Source organism: Cebus imitator, unplaced genomic scaffold (assembly GCF_001604975.1).
Source record: "Cebus imitator isolate Cc_AM_T3 unplaced genomic scaffold, Cebus_imitator-1.0 Scaffold142, whole genome shotgun sequence".
Taxonomy (NCBI): Eukaryota; Metazoa; Chordata; class Mammalia; order Primates; family Cebidae; genus Cebus; species Cebus imitator.
In genome coordinates this window covers 4,158,552-4,170,876 of record NW_016107457.1, presented here as the reverse complement: position 1 = coordinate 4,170,876, position 12,325 = coordinate 4,158,552, and the positions used below count along the sequence as shown (strand labels likewise).

At 40.1% G+C, this 12,325-nt stretch overlaps 1 protein-coding gene across 3 annotated transcripts in view; it reads right to left on the bottom strand.

Moving 5' to 3' along the window:
• ARID5B (AT-rich interaction domain 5B) overlaps nt 1-12,325 on the bottom strand; it is a 200,031-nt gene that overhangs the window by 184,131 nt on the left and 3,575 nt on the right. The gene's annotated exons all lie outside the window — the stretch shown is intronic.

Here is a 12,325-nt window from a genome sequence, read left to right as displayed (position 1 = left end):
TTTGAGACGGAGTTTCACTCTTGTTGCCCAGGCTGGAGTGCAGTGGCATGATCTCAGCTCACTGCAACCTCCACCTCCTGGGTTCAAGGGATTCTCCTGGCTCAGCCTTCTGAGTAGCTGGGATTACAGCTGCACACCACCAGGCCCAGCTAATTTTTGTATTTTGTTTTAGTAGAAACAGGGTTTCACCATGTTGTCCAGGCTTGTCTCGAACTCCTGAACTCAGAAGATTGGCCCGACTTGGCCTCCCAAAGTGCTGGGATTACAGGCATGAGCCATCATGCCTGGCCCAGTATTATTGTTATGAGGAGTAAATAAAATGTCACATATTAATCTGTCAGGACTTAGTTTTACTATTATTTTTATTAATATTATTTTGAATGAGGGGTTGGCATTTTCTATAAGGGCCAGATAGTAAATATTTTAAGGTCTGTGTGGTAGTCTCTGCTGCAACTACCCAACTCTGCCACTCTAGTGTAAAAGCTGCCAGAGACTATTTGTAATCAACTGGGCATGGCTCTGTGCCAATAAAACTTTATATACAAAAACAGGTAGTTCAGCCTGGTCAACATGGCAAAACCCGATCTCTACCAAAAAAATACAAAAATTAGCTGGGCATGGTGGTACCTGCCAGTAATCCCATCTACTCGGGAGGCTGAGGCACAAGAATCTGTTGAACCTGGGCAACAGAAGTTGCAGTGAGGCGAGATCATGCCATTACACTCCAGCCTGCGTGACAGAGAGAGACACTATCTCAAAAACAAATAAACAAGGCCGGGTGTGATGGCTCACACCTGTAACCCCAGGACTTTGGAAGGCTGAAGTGGATGGATTGCTTGGTGTCAGGAGTTCAAGACCAGCCTGACCAACATGGTGAAACTTTATCACTACTGAAAATACAAAAATGAGCCAGGTGTGTTGGGGGGCGCCTGTAATCTCAGCTACTCTGGAGGCTGAGGCAGGAGAATCACTTGAACCTGGGAGGCGGAGGTTGCTGTGAGCTGAGATCGCGCCATTGCACTCCAGCCTGGGTGACAGAGTCAGACTCTGTCTCAAACGAACAGAGAAACAAATAAGACGGGTAGTAGGCCAGGCTTGGCTCTATGGGCCTTAGTTTGCCTTAGCTTGCCCTGTTTTCAACCCTTTCCACAGACAAATGACGTACATTAGCTCTAAATGTGCACCCCAGGTGTCTAGATGATACTAGACCAATAGATGCCTCCAGTGGGCATCAATGGGCATCTCTAATCTGGCTCCTGGATTCACCAAGGCCAAGCCAAGACCAGAAGCCATCTTGCAGGGAGGCTGCTCTCACCTCCACACCTTGCCTAGAAACTTCCCAATCTTCACTCCCAGATCCCTTTAGACCTCAACTCAAGTGACATTTCTCTTAAAATGCCTCCAGAGACCTTTCCGACAAAATCATGCACCCCTGGCATAGGAACTTGTATTTTCCTTTCATTATCTTTACCTTATCACAAAATCAGCCCTTTGTTTGTGATAGGTTATTTACTAGGTTGCAGCAGAGACTACCACACAGACCTTAAAACATTTACTATCTGGCCCTTATAGAAAATGCCAACCCCTCATTTAAAATAATATTAATAAAAATAATAATAAAACTAAGTCCTGACAGATTACTATGTGACACTGCCTGATGGTAAGCTCCATGGGGGCAGGATCTACCTGGTTTTCCACCTCTCTCTCTCCGGTGCCCAGTGTGGGCTGCACACAAAAGCACGCTGGAGGTACTGAGTCTGAGACTCCTCTCCTGTGAAATGTGAGAAAGGCGCTATGTGGCCCTTTGAAAGTGTGTTACCTGTGTGTAGGGTATTACTATTATCTGGGTATCAGTCAACTGTGAAAGTCCCTAAAGAGCAGGAAAGAAGCTTTCATGAAGACTCAAAGAACAGGTCAGTATATAGTGAAAGTTCCAATGCTGATGTTGAGAGTTCTCAATATACTCTAAAGCTATAATGAGAAATAAGGGCCACCCACTGATCTTGGCAGCACTGGCGATTAACATGGGTTTCAGTCCTGACTTTGAGTCTCACCTATGTGTGTCCTTGGGCAAGTTCCTTTAACTTCTGTTGGCCTCAGCCGCATCATCCACAAAGTGTGAAAATGTCAAAAATACTACCAGCATTATAGACTACCCATGAGAATTAAATGAGATATTTTATTTATATTTAATTTATATGTTAATGAATTTGAAATGTCTGACACATAAGAGGTTACTGAATAAATGGAAAATGCTGTGACTCTGACTTCACCGAAAACACTGTGGGTGGCTGGGCATGGTGGCTCAGGCCTGTAAACCCAGCACTTTGAGAGGCCGAGGCAGGCAGATCACGAGGTCAAGAGATCATGACTATCCTGGCCAACATGGCGAAACCCCATCTCTACTAAAAATATAAAAATTAGCCGGATGTGGTGGTGCGTGCCTGTAGTCCCAGCTACTCAGGAGGCTGAGGCAGGAGAATCACTTGAACCTGGGAGGTGGAGGTTGCAGTGAGATTGTGCCACTGCACTCCAGCCTGGGCAACAGAGTGAGACTCAGTCTCAAAACAACAACAACAACAACAAGAACAGCAAACACTGGAGGTGAAATTTTTGCAGATGGTTTTGGGAAAGAGAAAGGTGGGGCATTTTCTCTGGGCTGTGAATACATAGAGAAGAGAAAGCATTCTAGAAGGAAGCGTTGTGGCTCTAAAACTAAAATGTATGGAGATGGTTTTCCCTCCATTTGGGACAAATTAATCAAGTTGCTTCTTCTTACTATAGGGGAGTAAATGTGCCCTCTGAGGACAGAAATCTGTGTACCAGCCACTCATTGTTCACTATTATATCCCCAGCACAGAGACTGACTGACTCAGAGCAGTCACATAGTAGATGCATGCTTCTGAATGATGAAACCATCCATGAGTATCAGATGTTGGCAAGATACCAATCAATTTGTTACCAACATTGCCACCTTTTGGTAAAGCTTTTCTTCAGCCAATATAAATAGCATCCCATTAGAGGGCCCTCCTCCTTTCAGGAAAAATTACGGAAATGAAGGTGATGTCCAGTCCGGGATCCTGAATATCAATCCTGGCTTCTGTGTAATCGCTGACTCTCTGGTAAGTATCCTTTCATTCCAATAAAGTCCATACTCTCCATGGGTTGTTTTATAAAAGTGATGTCCCCAGCTGGGCACAGGGGCTAATGTCTATAATCCTAGCACTTTGGGAAGTCGAGGCAGGTGGATTGCCTGAGCTCAGGAGTTCGTGACAACCAGCCTGGGCAAGACGGTGAAACCCTATCTTTATTTTTAAAAAATACAAAAAATTAGCCAGGCATGGTGGCGTGTGCCTGTAGTCCCAGCTACTCGGGAGGCTGAGGCAAGAGAATTGCTTGAACCCAGGAGGCAGAAGTTGCAGTGAGCCGAGATTGCACCACTGCACTCCAGCCCGGGTGGCAGAGCGAGACTGTGTTGAAAAAAAAAAAAAAAAAAAAAAAAAAAAAAAAAAGTGATGTCCCCCATGGCACCATCTACTGGTATGAGACAGGACACTGGAATGACCTACCAGAAACACACCCATGGGAAGCACTTGCCTACTTTCCTCAGGGCATGACCTCAAGAGAGCAGCCCCTTCCCCAAACAGCAGACCAGACTGTGGTGCCTGAGAACACTGAATCCTGGTTCCACTTCTGTCACTCGCTGGTTCCAAGGATACGCCCAAGACTTTTCTGGGCCTTAGGTACTGCATCTATTAAATAAAGAGGGCTGGGTTTGTTCTCCTCAGTCTCTTTTATCTTGTTATCCTGTGAGTCTACTAAAATGTCCATGGCAAATTAGACATGAGCCTTTCTCTTAAATAATCATGACAATTCTTCTTGACCATCCTTATCAACAATACCAAGGGACTTTAAGCTAGTCAAGCCTAAAACCAAACATGTTGGCAGATGGCAGAGCCAGAGGGACCAACTTTATCAATGGATACACCAAAGTTCCAGCCAGGAAAAGGTCTCTGAGAACATTATCAATGACCTGTTCTGCATCTGACCTTCACTGGTCTGCCCTGTGTCTTGTCTCACCAGCGTCTTTTCCATAATGCAAATTTCCAACCAGAACACTGCAAAGTTTCATAGTCACAGAAGAAAGACAATGAAACCTAAGCCTATCACATTCAGGAAAGTCACAGGACAAGGGAATGGGTGAGAACATTTTTATTCTCTGATACTGTATCTGGCTAATGTGCCTTATTTCTAGTGATACTCTGAATTGAGCTCAAACTAGATAATGGCAAGCAAAAATTGAACCAAAGGGAAAACAGTATGTCAAAACTGTTTCCATCTCATTTTCCACAAGAGAGCTTAGGGCAAGACTAGTGACAAGCAACTAGAGGGTAACGTGGCCTGTTATCTCTGTAGCATGGAAGCCTTCCCTTGTAGGGGTTAAAAAAACCCATATGTATGTATATGTAACGTATACAGAGATAACAGGACAAGTGATCTGTGAGTATGTATATATATATACAACATATATATACATACACACATAATTATAAACATGCATACATACATTTTTATTTTCTTCAGCTGTATTGAAGTATAATTGACTCACAAAATAGTGTACAATTAAGTATACAATATGATGATTGTATATATTTAAGGTATACAATGTGATGATCTGATGTACATATATATCATGAAAGATGACCACAATCAAGTTAATTAACATTCATCACCTCACACAGTTATCTTTTTCTGGTATGATGATCAGCACCTAAGATCTACTCTGTAAGCAAATTTCACACATACGACATAGTACTATTAACTATAGTTACTGTGCTGTACATTAGATCTCCAGATAGAAGATGAATGCATAAATAAGATGAATATATTATAACTAAAAGTTTGTACCTTTGACCAACATCCTATAATATACATATTTTAAAAACATATTCCTCCCTTAAGAAGAATACACGGTATTAGTGAGTTTAAATTATTTGCACTTAGTTCTTTGTCTCCAGTTATACTGTGTTCTTTCGTGCTTGTGAAATGTGCGTTAATTAGCAAATATCTGTAAATAATTTACTTGCTTTTCAAATACAATAGAACAATGGAGTCGATTTTCACATACATTTACCAAGCAAGTATCCTGGGTCATAAGCCAGACTCTCTCATTGTTCAATAACTATTTCAAGCTGTCTAACTCTTGCTACCCTCCTGGGTGGAGGGTTGGGGTAGGGGGCTAGAAGCCCAAGTTCCAGTAGCAACATCCCATTTTGCAAGGCCCCAGAAGGCAAGCACAGACGGTTGTCTACCCCATGCTAAAACAAACTCTTACACCCCAACCCTAGAACCTTCCCCAATAAGCATGGACGTGAGCCAAGAGCAAAGGGCGCTGGAGTAATGAGGGCAGGATAAAGGCACCCTTCTGCCCCCTACCCCCCAAACCCCGAAAGCACAAGACAAAAAGCCTAAGGCACAATGAATGGCCTATGAATCATGGAACTTCATCTAGGCTCTGCAGGGTTAAAACTGGGTGCCGCGCGTGCAGTGCAAAGAAGGATGTTAAATCAAATGAGAATGACTGCTCCAGGACGGGAGGCACTATTATTTTGAATAAGATTGAAAAGGCCAGAAAAAGCAATTCAAAAACATTTCAATTATGTATTTCCCAGAACTACATCTCTGAGCAACTAATGCAAATGTTACCACCACAATAAAACTTCCCACATATAAAACATGTTGAACAGCATATACTTTATATATCATATGCATATTTTTGACTATTAATAAAAAATTCAAAATCTATGTATGCTTTACTCTCCTAAGCAATACAGTAATTATGATTAAGGGACAAGCAGCACAAAAAGAGCCAATTTATCTTACTCGTGCTCAGGAATACTATTGTGTAACTAAGCAACTAAAGACAAAATATGGTCTAATTAATTCACTCCTATGCTTATTTAAAAGACACAATTAGAACATTTTTATTTTCCAGCTTGCACAGTAGCTCAACATGCTTAAGGGTGTAGAAAGCAAAGCCCATTATTCTCAAAGACAAGAGTTTAATGTTTAGTGCCACTGATCAGGCTTGGAACTCAACTATAGGGTGGAGGGGGTGTTTCATAGCCCGGGTGTGCTTGGATCTATGAGAAAAGAAAGGTGAGGAAAAAGATGTTTATGGGGTCACAATACTGACTAGCAACATGTGGCCTCTGCAGTCTGGAGTTCTTACTGGGCCACAGGAATGGAGATGTGGCTGTGAGCTTGGCAGTCATATGCCAAGGACACACGCCACTGTGTCTATTTATACAGCCACAAAGATCCTACAGAAAATTCACATAATTAAACCACCCATCCTAGACTGCGTGATAAATGTCAAATATCCATCTTTAATGCTGCTAACAGTGCATCTGATTTTAAAAGCAGAATTAATTTATGCAAGTGTATGCGAGAGATTGATGCCATTAGCATGATTCTAAAGTACCCTTTCAATAATCATCATCATCTGCGTGTTTGAAATGTGTTGTCGATACTGAAGCTCACAGTCCAGGGCATGAGGGACATACTCTGGAGGGTTAAGGCCAAGGTTCTCATCTCCAGCAAGTCAGTGAAGGAACACAGTGTGGCCAGCAAAATCCATCCTTGGATTTCTGCAAGTGTAGCTTCTTCAAGAAATGAAGGAATCCATGACCACATCTCTGAGAGGCGAATGAATCCTTAAGCCAACAATTGATAAATTTGTTTTAAATTTCCTTAAAAGCCAAGGCAACGGGTAATCACTAGCTACAATATTATCCTGAGTAGGATATGGCAAATATCCAACTACACTGGCTATAAAAAAAATGACAAGTGAATGCATTTGATTCAAGCAATTATATTCTGGATATTGGTTAAAACTAGACTTTGATAAATGAGCTTGAGCCATATATCACTAGATGCCACCATGAACAATGGTATGCTTTATTAATAATTAATAATAAAGTATTTACATGTATGGACTCTTGTATTTCATAAAAAGAACATTTCCTTAGTGTGTGCCTGACAGTCTAATTGTTAAGAGAGGTTTTAATTGCTTACAATTTTGAGGCACTATCAAACATGTGGCCTAGTTAAGACCATCAGCCTGAAAAACATGCTGGCTCGGGTGAACTGCCAACCAACACCAGGTGAGGAGTGACTCTTCTTTCCTGAAGTTTAGGCTTTTCATAGGTTGCCATCCCAAAGCCCTGACTTTTTATGGATTGACTGCTGAAGACTGGAAAAGTACCCAGCAAGATAAGAGATGCTGGCTCCAGCGTGATCATTCAGTCCCAAATATTTGCTCATTTCTTTGGTGAGTGCTCCTAAGGAAAAAAGCGCTTCCCATGTTTTCACATTCTGCAGTGCAAAATGACTACTGACTTTGGAAGAGAAAGAAGTGTGAGACGGAGTCCTGGATCTGGTCTACCTGTGGATGACCAGTCACTGGTCCTCTGTCAGAAAGAAACTGGATAAAGCTTAAAGAAGGTAAGGCTGTGTAAGAAGGCGTTTTAGTTATGTGGTTCAGTCACTCAAAAAATACTCACTGAATAGCAATGAACATTGTGGAGGACCGAAAGGTGAATAAGGCATACCTCTCCCTGCTCCTGAGAATAGCACTGTGGTGGGGAGCATAGGGTCAGGTGACAGGTAAAGGAAAAGAACACAGATAATTATAAGGCACAAGGTGCAAAATGCACAAGAGGTTTCAGCCAACTACTGGACTATAAGCTCCCTGGGAATAGTGATTTTTGGCTGTCTTGTTCATGCTGTATCCCCAAGGCCTAGAATAGGATCTGGCACACAGTGGGTGCTCTACAAATATGTGTCCAGAGAGTAAGAATTCAAAGATGAAGACAGTACTTTCTAATTTCCAGAAAGATTAAGAAAGGCTACAAATAAATAGTGATCTCAATTCATCTCAACTTAAACTAAGGAACTCAGACGGAAAGAGTCCGATGGCTTTTCTGTGACCACTCTCTGTCTACAAAGGCAGTCTGGGAACTCCTTGAGGGCAGAGGCCATTCTTCTTCATCTCTTGTATCCAAGTGCCAGCACACAGTAGGTTTTCAACCAACATCTGGGAAAATTAATAAAATCTTTTTCCAAAAGACATGATGGTTGGGAGCCTTCCTTTGGACGCCTATTTATTACATGTATTATCAGCACAATTTACTGACGTGTTATGTCTCATATTGCTTTTATATTTTTAGATGGGTAGATCTCATCTCCTTATCAAGATTGATAAATTTATTCAGAAAAAGGGTCACATCACAAATCATTTTCCATCCATCTCTTCCCCTAGCAGAGTACTAAGTACACAGGACTTCACAAGTAGTTTTTGATTAACTTAAGATAGGCAATACTAATATTGGCTGGAGTTTCGATCTTAATCATACAAAACATAATTTATTTCACTCATTCTCAAATTTTAATGTCCTAGAATCAATGTTGAAATTGGATTGGATATGTAAAAGTTAATAATATTAATGTTCAATTTCTTATTACTTAAGTTTCTTATATTTCTGATATTACTAGTTCTTGGTCAAAACTCAAGCAAGGAAGAAAAGCAGGTACACAATCATCTACCTTATTTCAGATCAACCACATAGGCCAGAGGTCAGCAAACTTTTTCTGTAGAAAGCCAGATAATAAACATTTCCACTTTGCCAGCGATCTGGTAACTGTCAAAACAACTCAACTGCTGTTGGAGCCTAAGAGCAGCCATAAGCAATTCATAAACAAATTAGCATGGCCACATTCCAATAAAACTTTATTCACAAAAACAGGCAGTGGGCCAGATTTGGCCTTCAGGCCTTATTTGGCTGACCCTTGTCACAGTCCAGTAATTTCTCTCCATGTAATTCTTTACATTCGTATCTTTGTTCAAAAAGGCCTGCTTGCTAGAGAGTAAAGGTTAATTCCTTTTTTTAGCTTAAGATGATTACTAAAAATAACCAATAACTATTATAAGTGCAATCATTATTCATTAAACTCTCATGTGTAGGTACTATGCTAGATTCCGGACCCTTTTCATTATTATCTCTGATTCTCCCAGCACAGTAGAGATCATTAAATCCATTTTACAGAGGAAGAAACTGAGGCTTAAAAAAGTTAAAGCAATTGCCTAAGGCCAGCATGGTCTCAGAAATATCTGAAAAATTACCTTATGGCTATAGTCCAAGACTGAGGAGCTATACAAAAAGAAGAAAGGCCAATCCAGCACCTTCTAGATTCCAGAATGTGTCTGTCTAACTCCAGATATGATCAAATCAGGCAATCTTTTGGAAAAAAAAAAAAAAAAGAATCCTGCTGATCCAGTTGAAAGCTTACTTCTGCAGTGCAATGTATATCCTTAAGACACTTTATATTTTGGTGACACAGATAAAGCCGACGTAGAGATGACAGGTAGCCTGATTTGGTCGGACTTGGATGCCCACATGTCCTAGCAAAGTAACCTAGGTGCCATTCCCTCACACAGAAAGCCTTCTTCAGCAAGCTCTATGGTAGTGGTTTCAAACTTCAGTGAGAAAAATGCTAATACATTAACGATAATAACAACAGTCAACCGTTAGTGAAGTATCTACTATGTGTCAGCCTCGGGTATACGCATTTTACATATATTAACTTATATAATCCTTAAAATAATCCTAGGAAATGAGGACTGTATTTCCACTTCACAGATGAGAAAACTGAGGCACAGAGAGTTTAGAACTTGTCCAAGATCACACAGCTAGACAGAGACTGTTAAAATATTTAAAATTCAGACTCCTAGGCCCAACTCCAGAGATTCTAATTGAGTAGATTTCAACAGGGGTCCCAGAATGTGCATTTTTACTATTTTTTTTTAACTCAGTAGTAAGGCTGGTGATAACCAAACCACTTTTAGAAATCCTGAATGCAGGTTAGAATCTGTACTATCCAGGAATGCCTGATCTTGACACCTGGACATCGTTAGCTCAGCCATCCACATTCACCATTGGAAGTGACCAACCACAGCTGGGATTCTTGTAAAATCCCAGTGATGGCTGATCAGGCTGAAATCCAAGCTCGCATATCCAACCATATTAAGAGGGTATACTGCCAATAGATTAAGCACTTGGCAATTTGAAAATGAATGTAATCAGAAGTTATCCAGTAACAGAACCAATTACCTGGCTACTTTGCCATTTTCCTCCTCTGAAGAGCTACTGGCTGAATGTGGCAATTGTAAGTAATCACTAAAGACACTTAACTCCTTGCACATGGCCCTGCTATTCATTTTCATGGTAATTTAAGACAGTATCATTTTTAGGTCCACAAACCTCCACAGGGACATGAAAGTTATTATTTTGTTATTTATAAAGTTAAGAAGATTAAGAGCAAAGTTCACTATAATCGTAATTCTTTTTATTTAAGCACTTTACAGTATATAAAGTTATTTTGTCTATACATCCTCTTGATCTTCATCAGCAATCTATAGTCATCCCTACTTTGTTCCCATTTTGCAGTTGAAGAAACTGAGGCTCCAAGTACTTATGGTTGTTCAAGATTAAGCAAATAGCAAGTTGCGGAATCAAAATGTGACTTTTCTTGAATGCTTTTCCTAAACTCCAGTTGCCAACACTGGAAATATTACATATGAAGGCATCGGTGTTTATAAGCATATAAATCAACACCATCATTATTAAAATGAATAGTAAATAGTTAATGATTATTAATAACTATTAAAATATAACTGGTATCATATATCGCTGATTAGAATTAGCTAAACTTTGTAGGATAAGGATGGTTTTACTACCTAGACATCTGGTGGCCTTTGGCAAAGCTGATTAACTAGTTACAATTCTAAAATGTCTGAGGGACTGTCCACATTAGTATTTACTGCTAGAATATAATATGATGTGTTCAAGCTCTGTTTTCAAGGGTAGGTTTCACTGGGGAGAAAAGAGTATCTTGAAGTTCAAGGAGACCTGGGTTCTAGCCTGGTGACCTTTGACAAATCACATGACCTTTCCAAGTCTATGCCCCTATCTGTAAAATGGGTGTACAAAGTCCTGCCTTACCCAGCCTCCAACAATAATTATAAAAATAATGAAAAAATGTTCCCAAAAACAAAAACAAAAACAAAAAACCGTCTGCAAATCACAGCAAACCACACAGGGACGCTATTTCTAATCTTGCACAATGATCATTTTTCTGCTTTTAGAACTGACGTCTTTACATTTCAAGAAATCATAAAAAGGCAGAATGATTCTCTTAAACCAAAAAAAGCATACTGAGTCCTGACTGTCCTTTGGAAATGGATGCTGATGTCAGCTCAATCAAGAAATTATTAACCTCCATTTGGTTACTTAAAATAAACTGTACTGGCTGATTAAATGTGCTGAACATTTTCTCCAAGTAACAGTGTAAATCACCAAGAAATCTTTCTCTTTCAGTTACATATTGCAAATGGTAAATGCATCATTCAAAACTATTTAAAATCAATATTAAAAACCATTTAAATGTATATAAACAAGTTAATGGAGTAAGTGAAAACAAAGCAAATTTCTTAATGAGAGGGCCCTGTTGCCCCCTCTAGGTGCCAACAGTAAATGCTGGTTTCTGTAAAGCTCTCCTCCAGGAGACTGCTGCTGCTATTCTGCTAATGAATGACTAACTTAGGCCAGTGGGGAAATGACATCACCAGGGTGGAAAACCGATCTGCAGTGGGAAACTTTCTACCTGCTTTACATTTGTCATAATTATTTTGCACAATGCAGCCTGCATTTGCATAATTTTGAGGCGTGTCATTATCTCAACTGAAAATTGTTTTAATATGGCTGAATAATTCACAATGACATCAGCCGAAGTCCTAATGAAATATACAAGTATAATCATACAGCTAATTACCAGCCGTGTTAGCATTAAAAAACAAATCATGCATAATATTAGACGATGTATATGCAGCTGAGGATTATAAATAGAGCCATCTCCCTCCACAAACCCCCTAGAGTTTACTTTTAAATGGCAAGATTAATTTTCTCAGGTATGGCTCATATAGCAGTGACAAATGCACAGAGCATTACAATGGTTCCCTTTCAATTCCCCATAATGAACAATAAAAAGAAATCGTGTATTTAAAAATATATCTATTCACTGTCAACACTTCTCGCAGATGCAACGTTTGGCAAATATAGCCTTTATTCTCAAATCAGAATTCACCATTTAATTACACCAACAGAAATTAAAACTGGGCCAAGTGGGGTCAACTTGGGGTCTTTAAAAAATAACCCAATTTCAATCCCGCCCCCCCCAACATCCCCCCACCGGCCCCGCCAAAAAA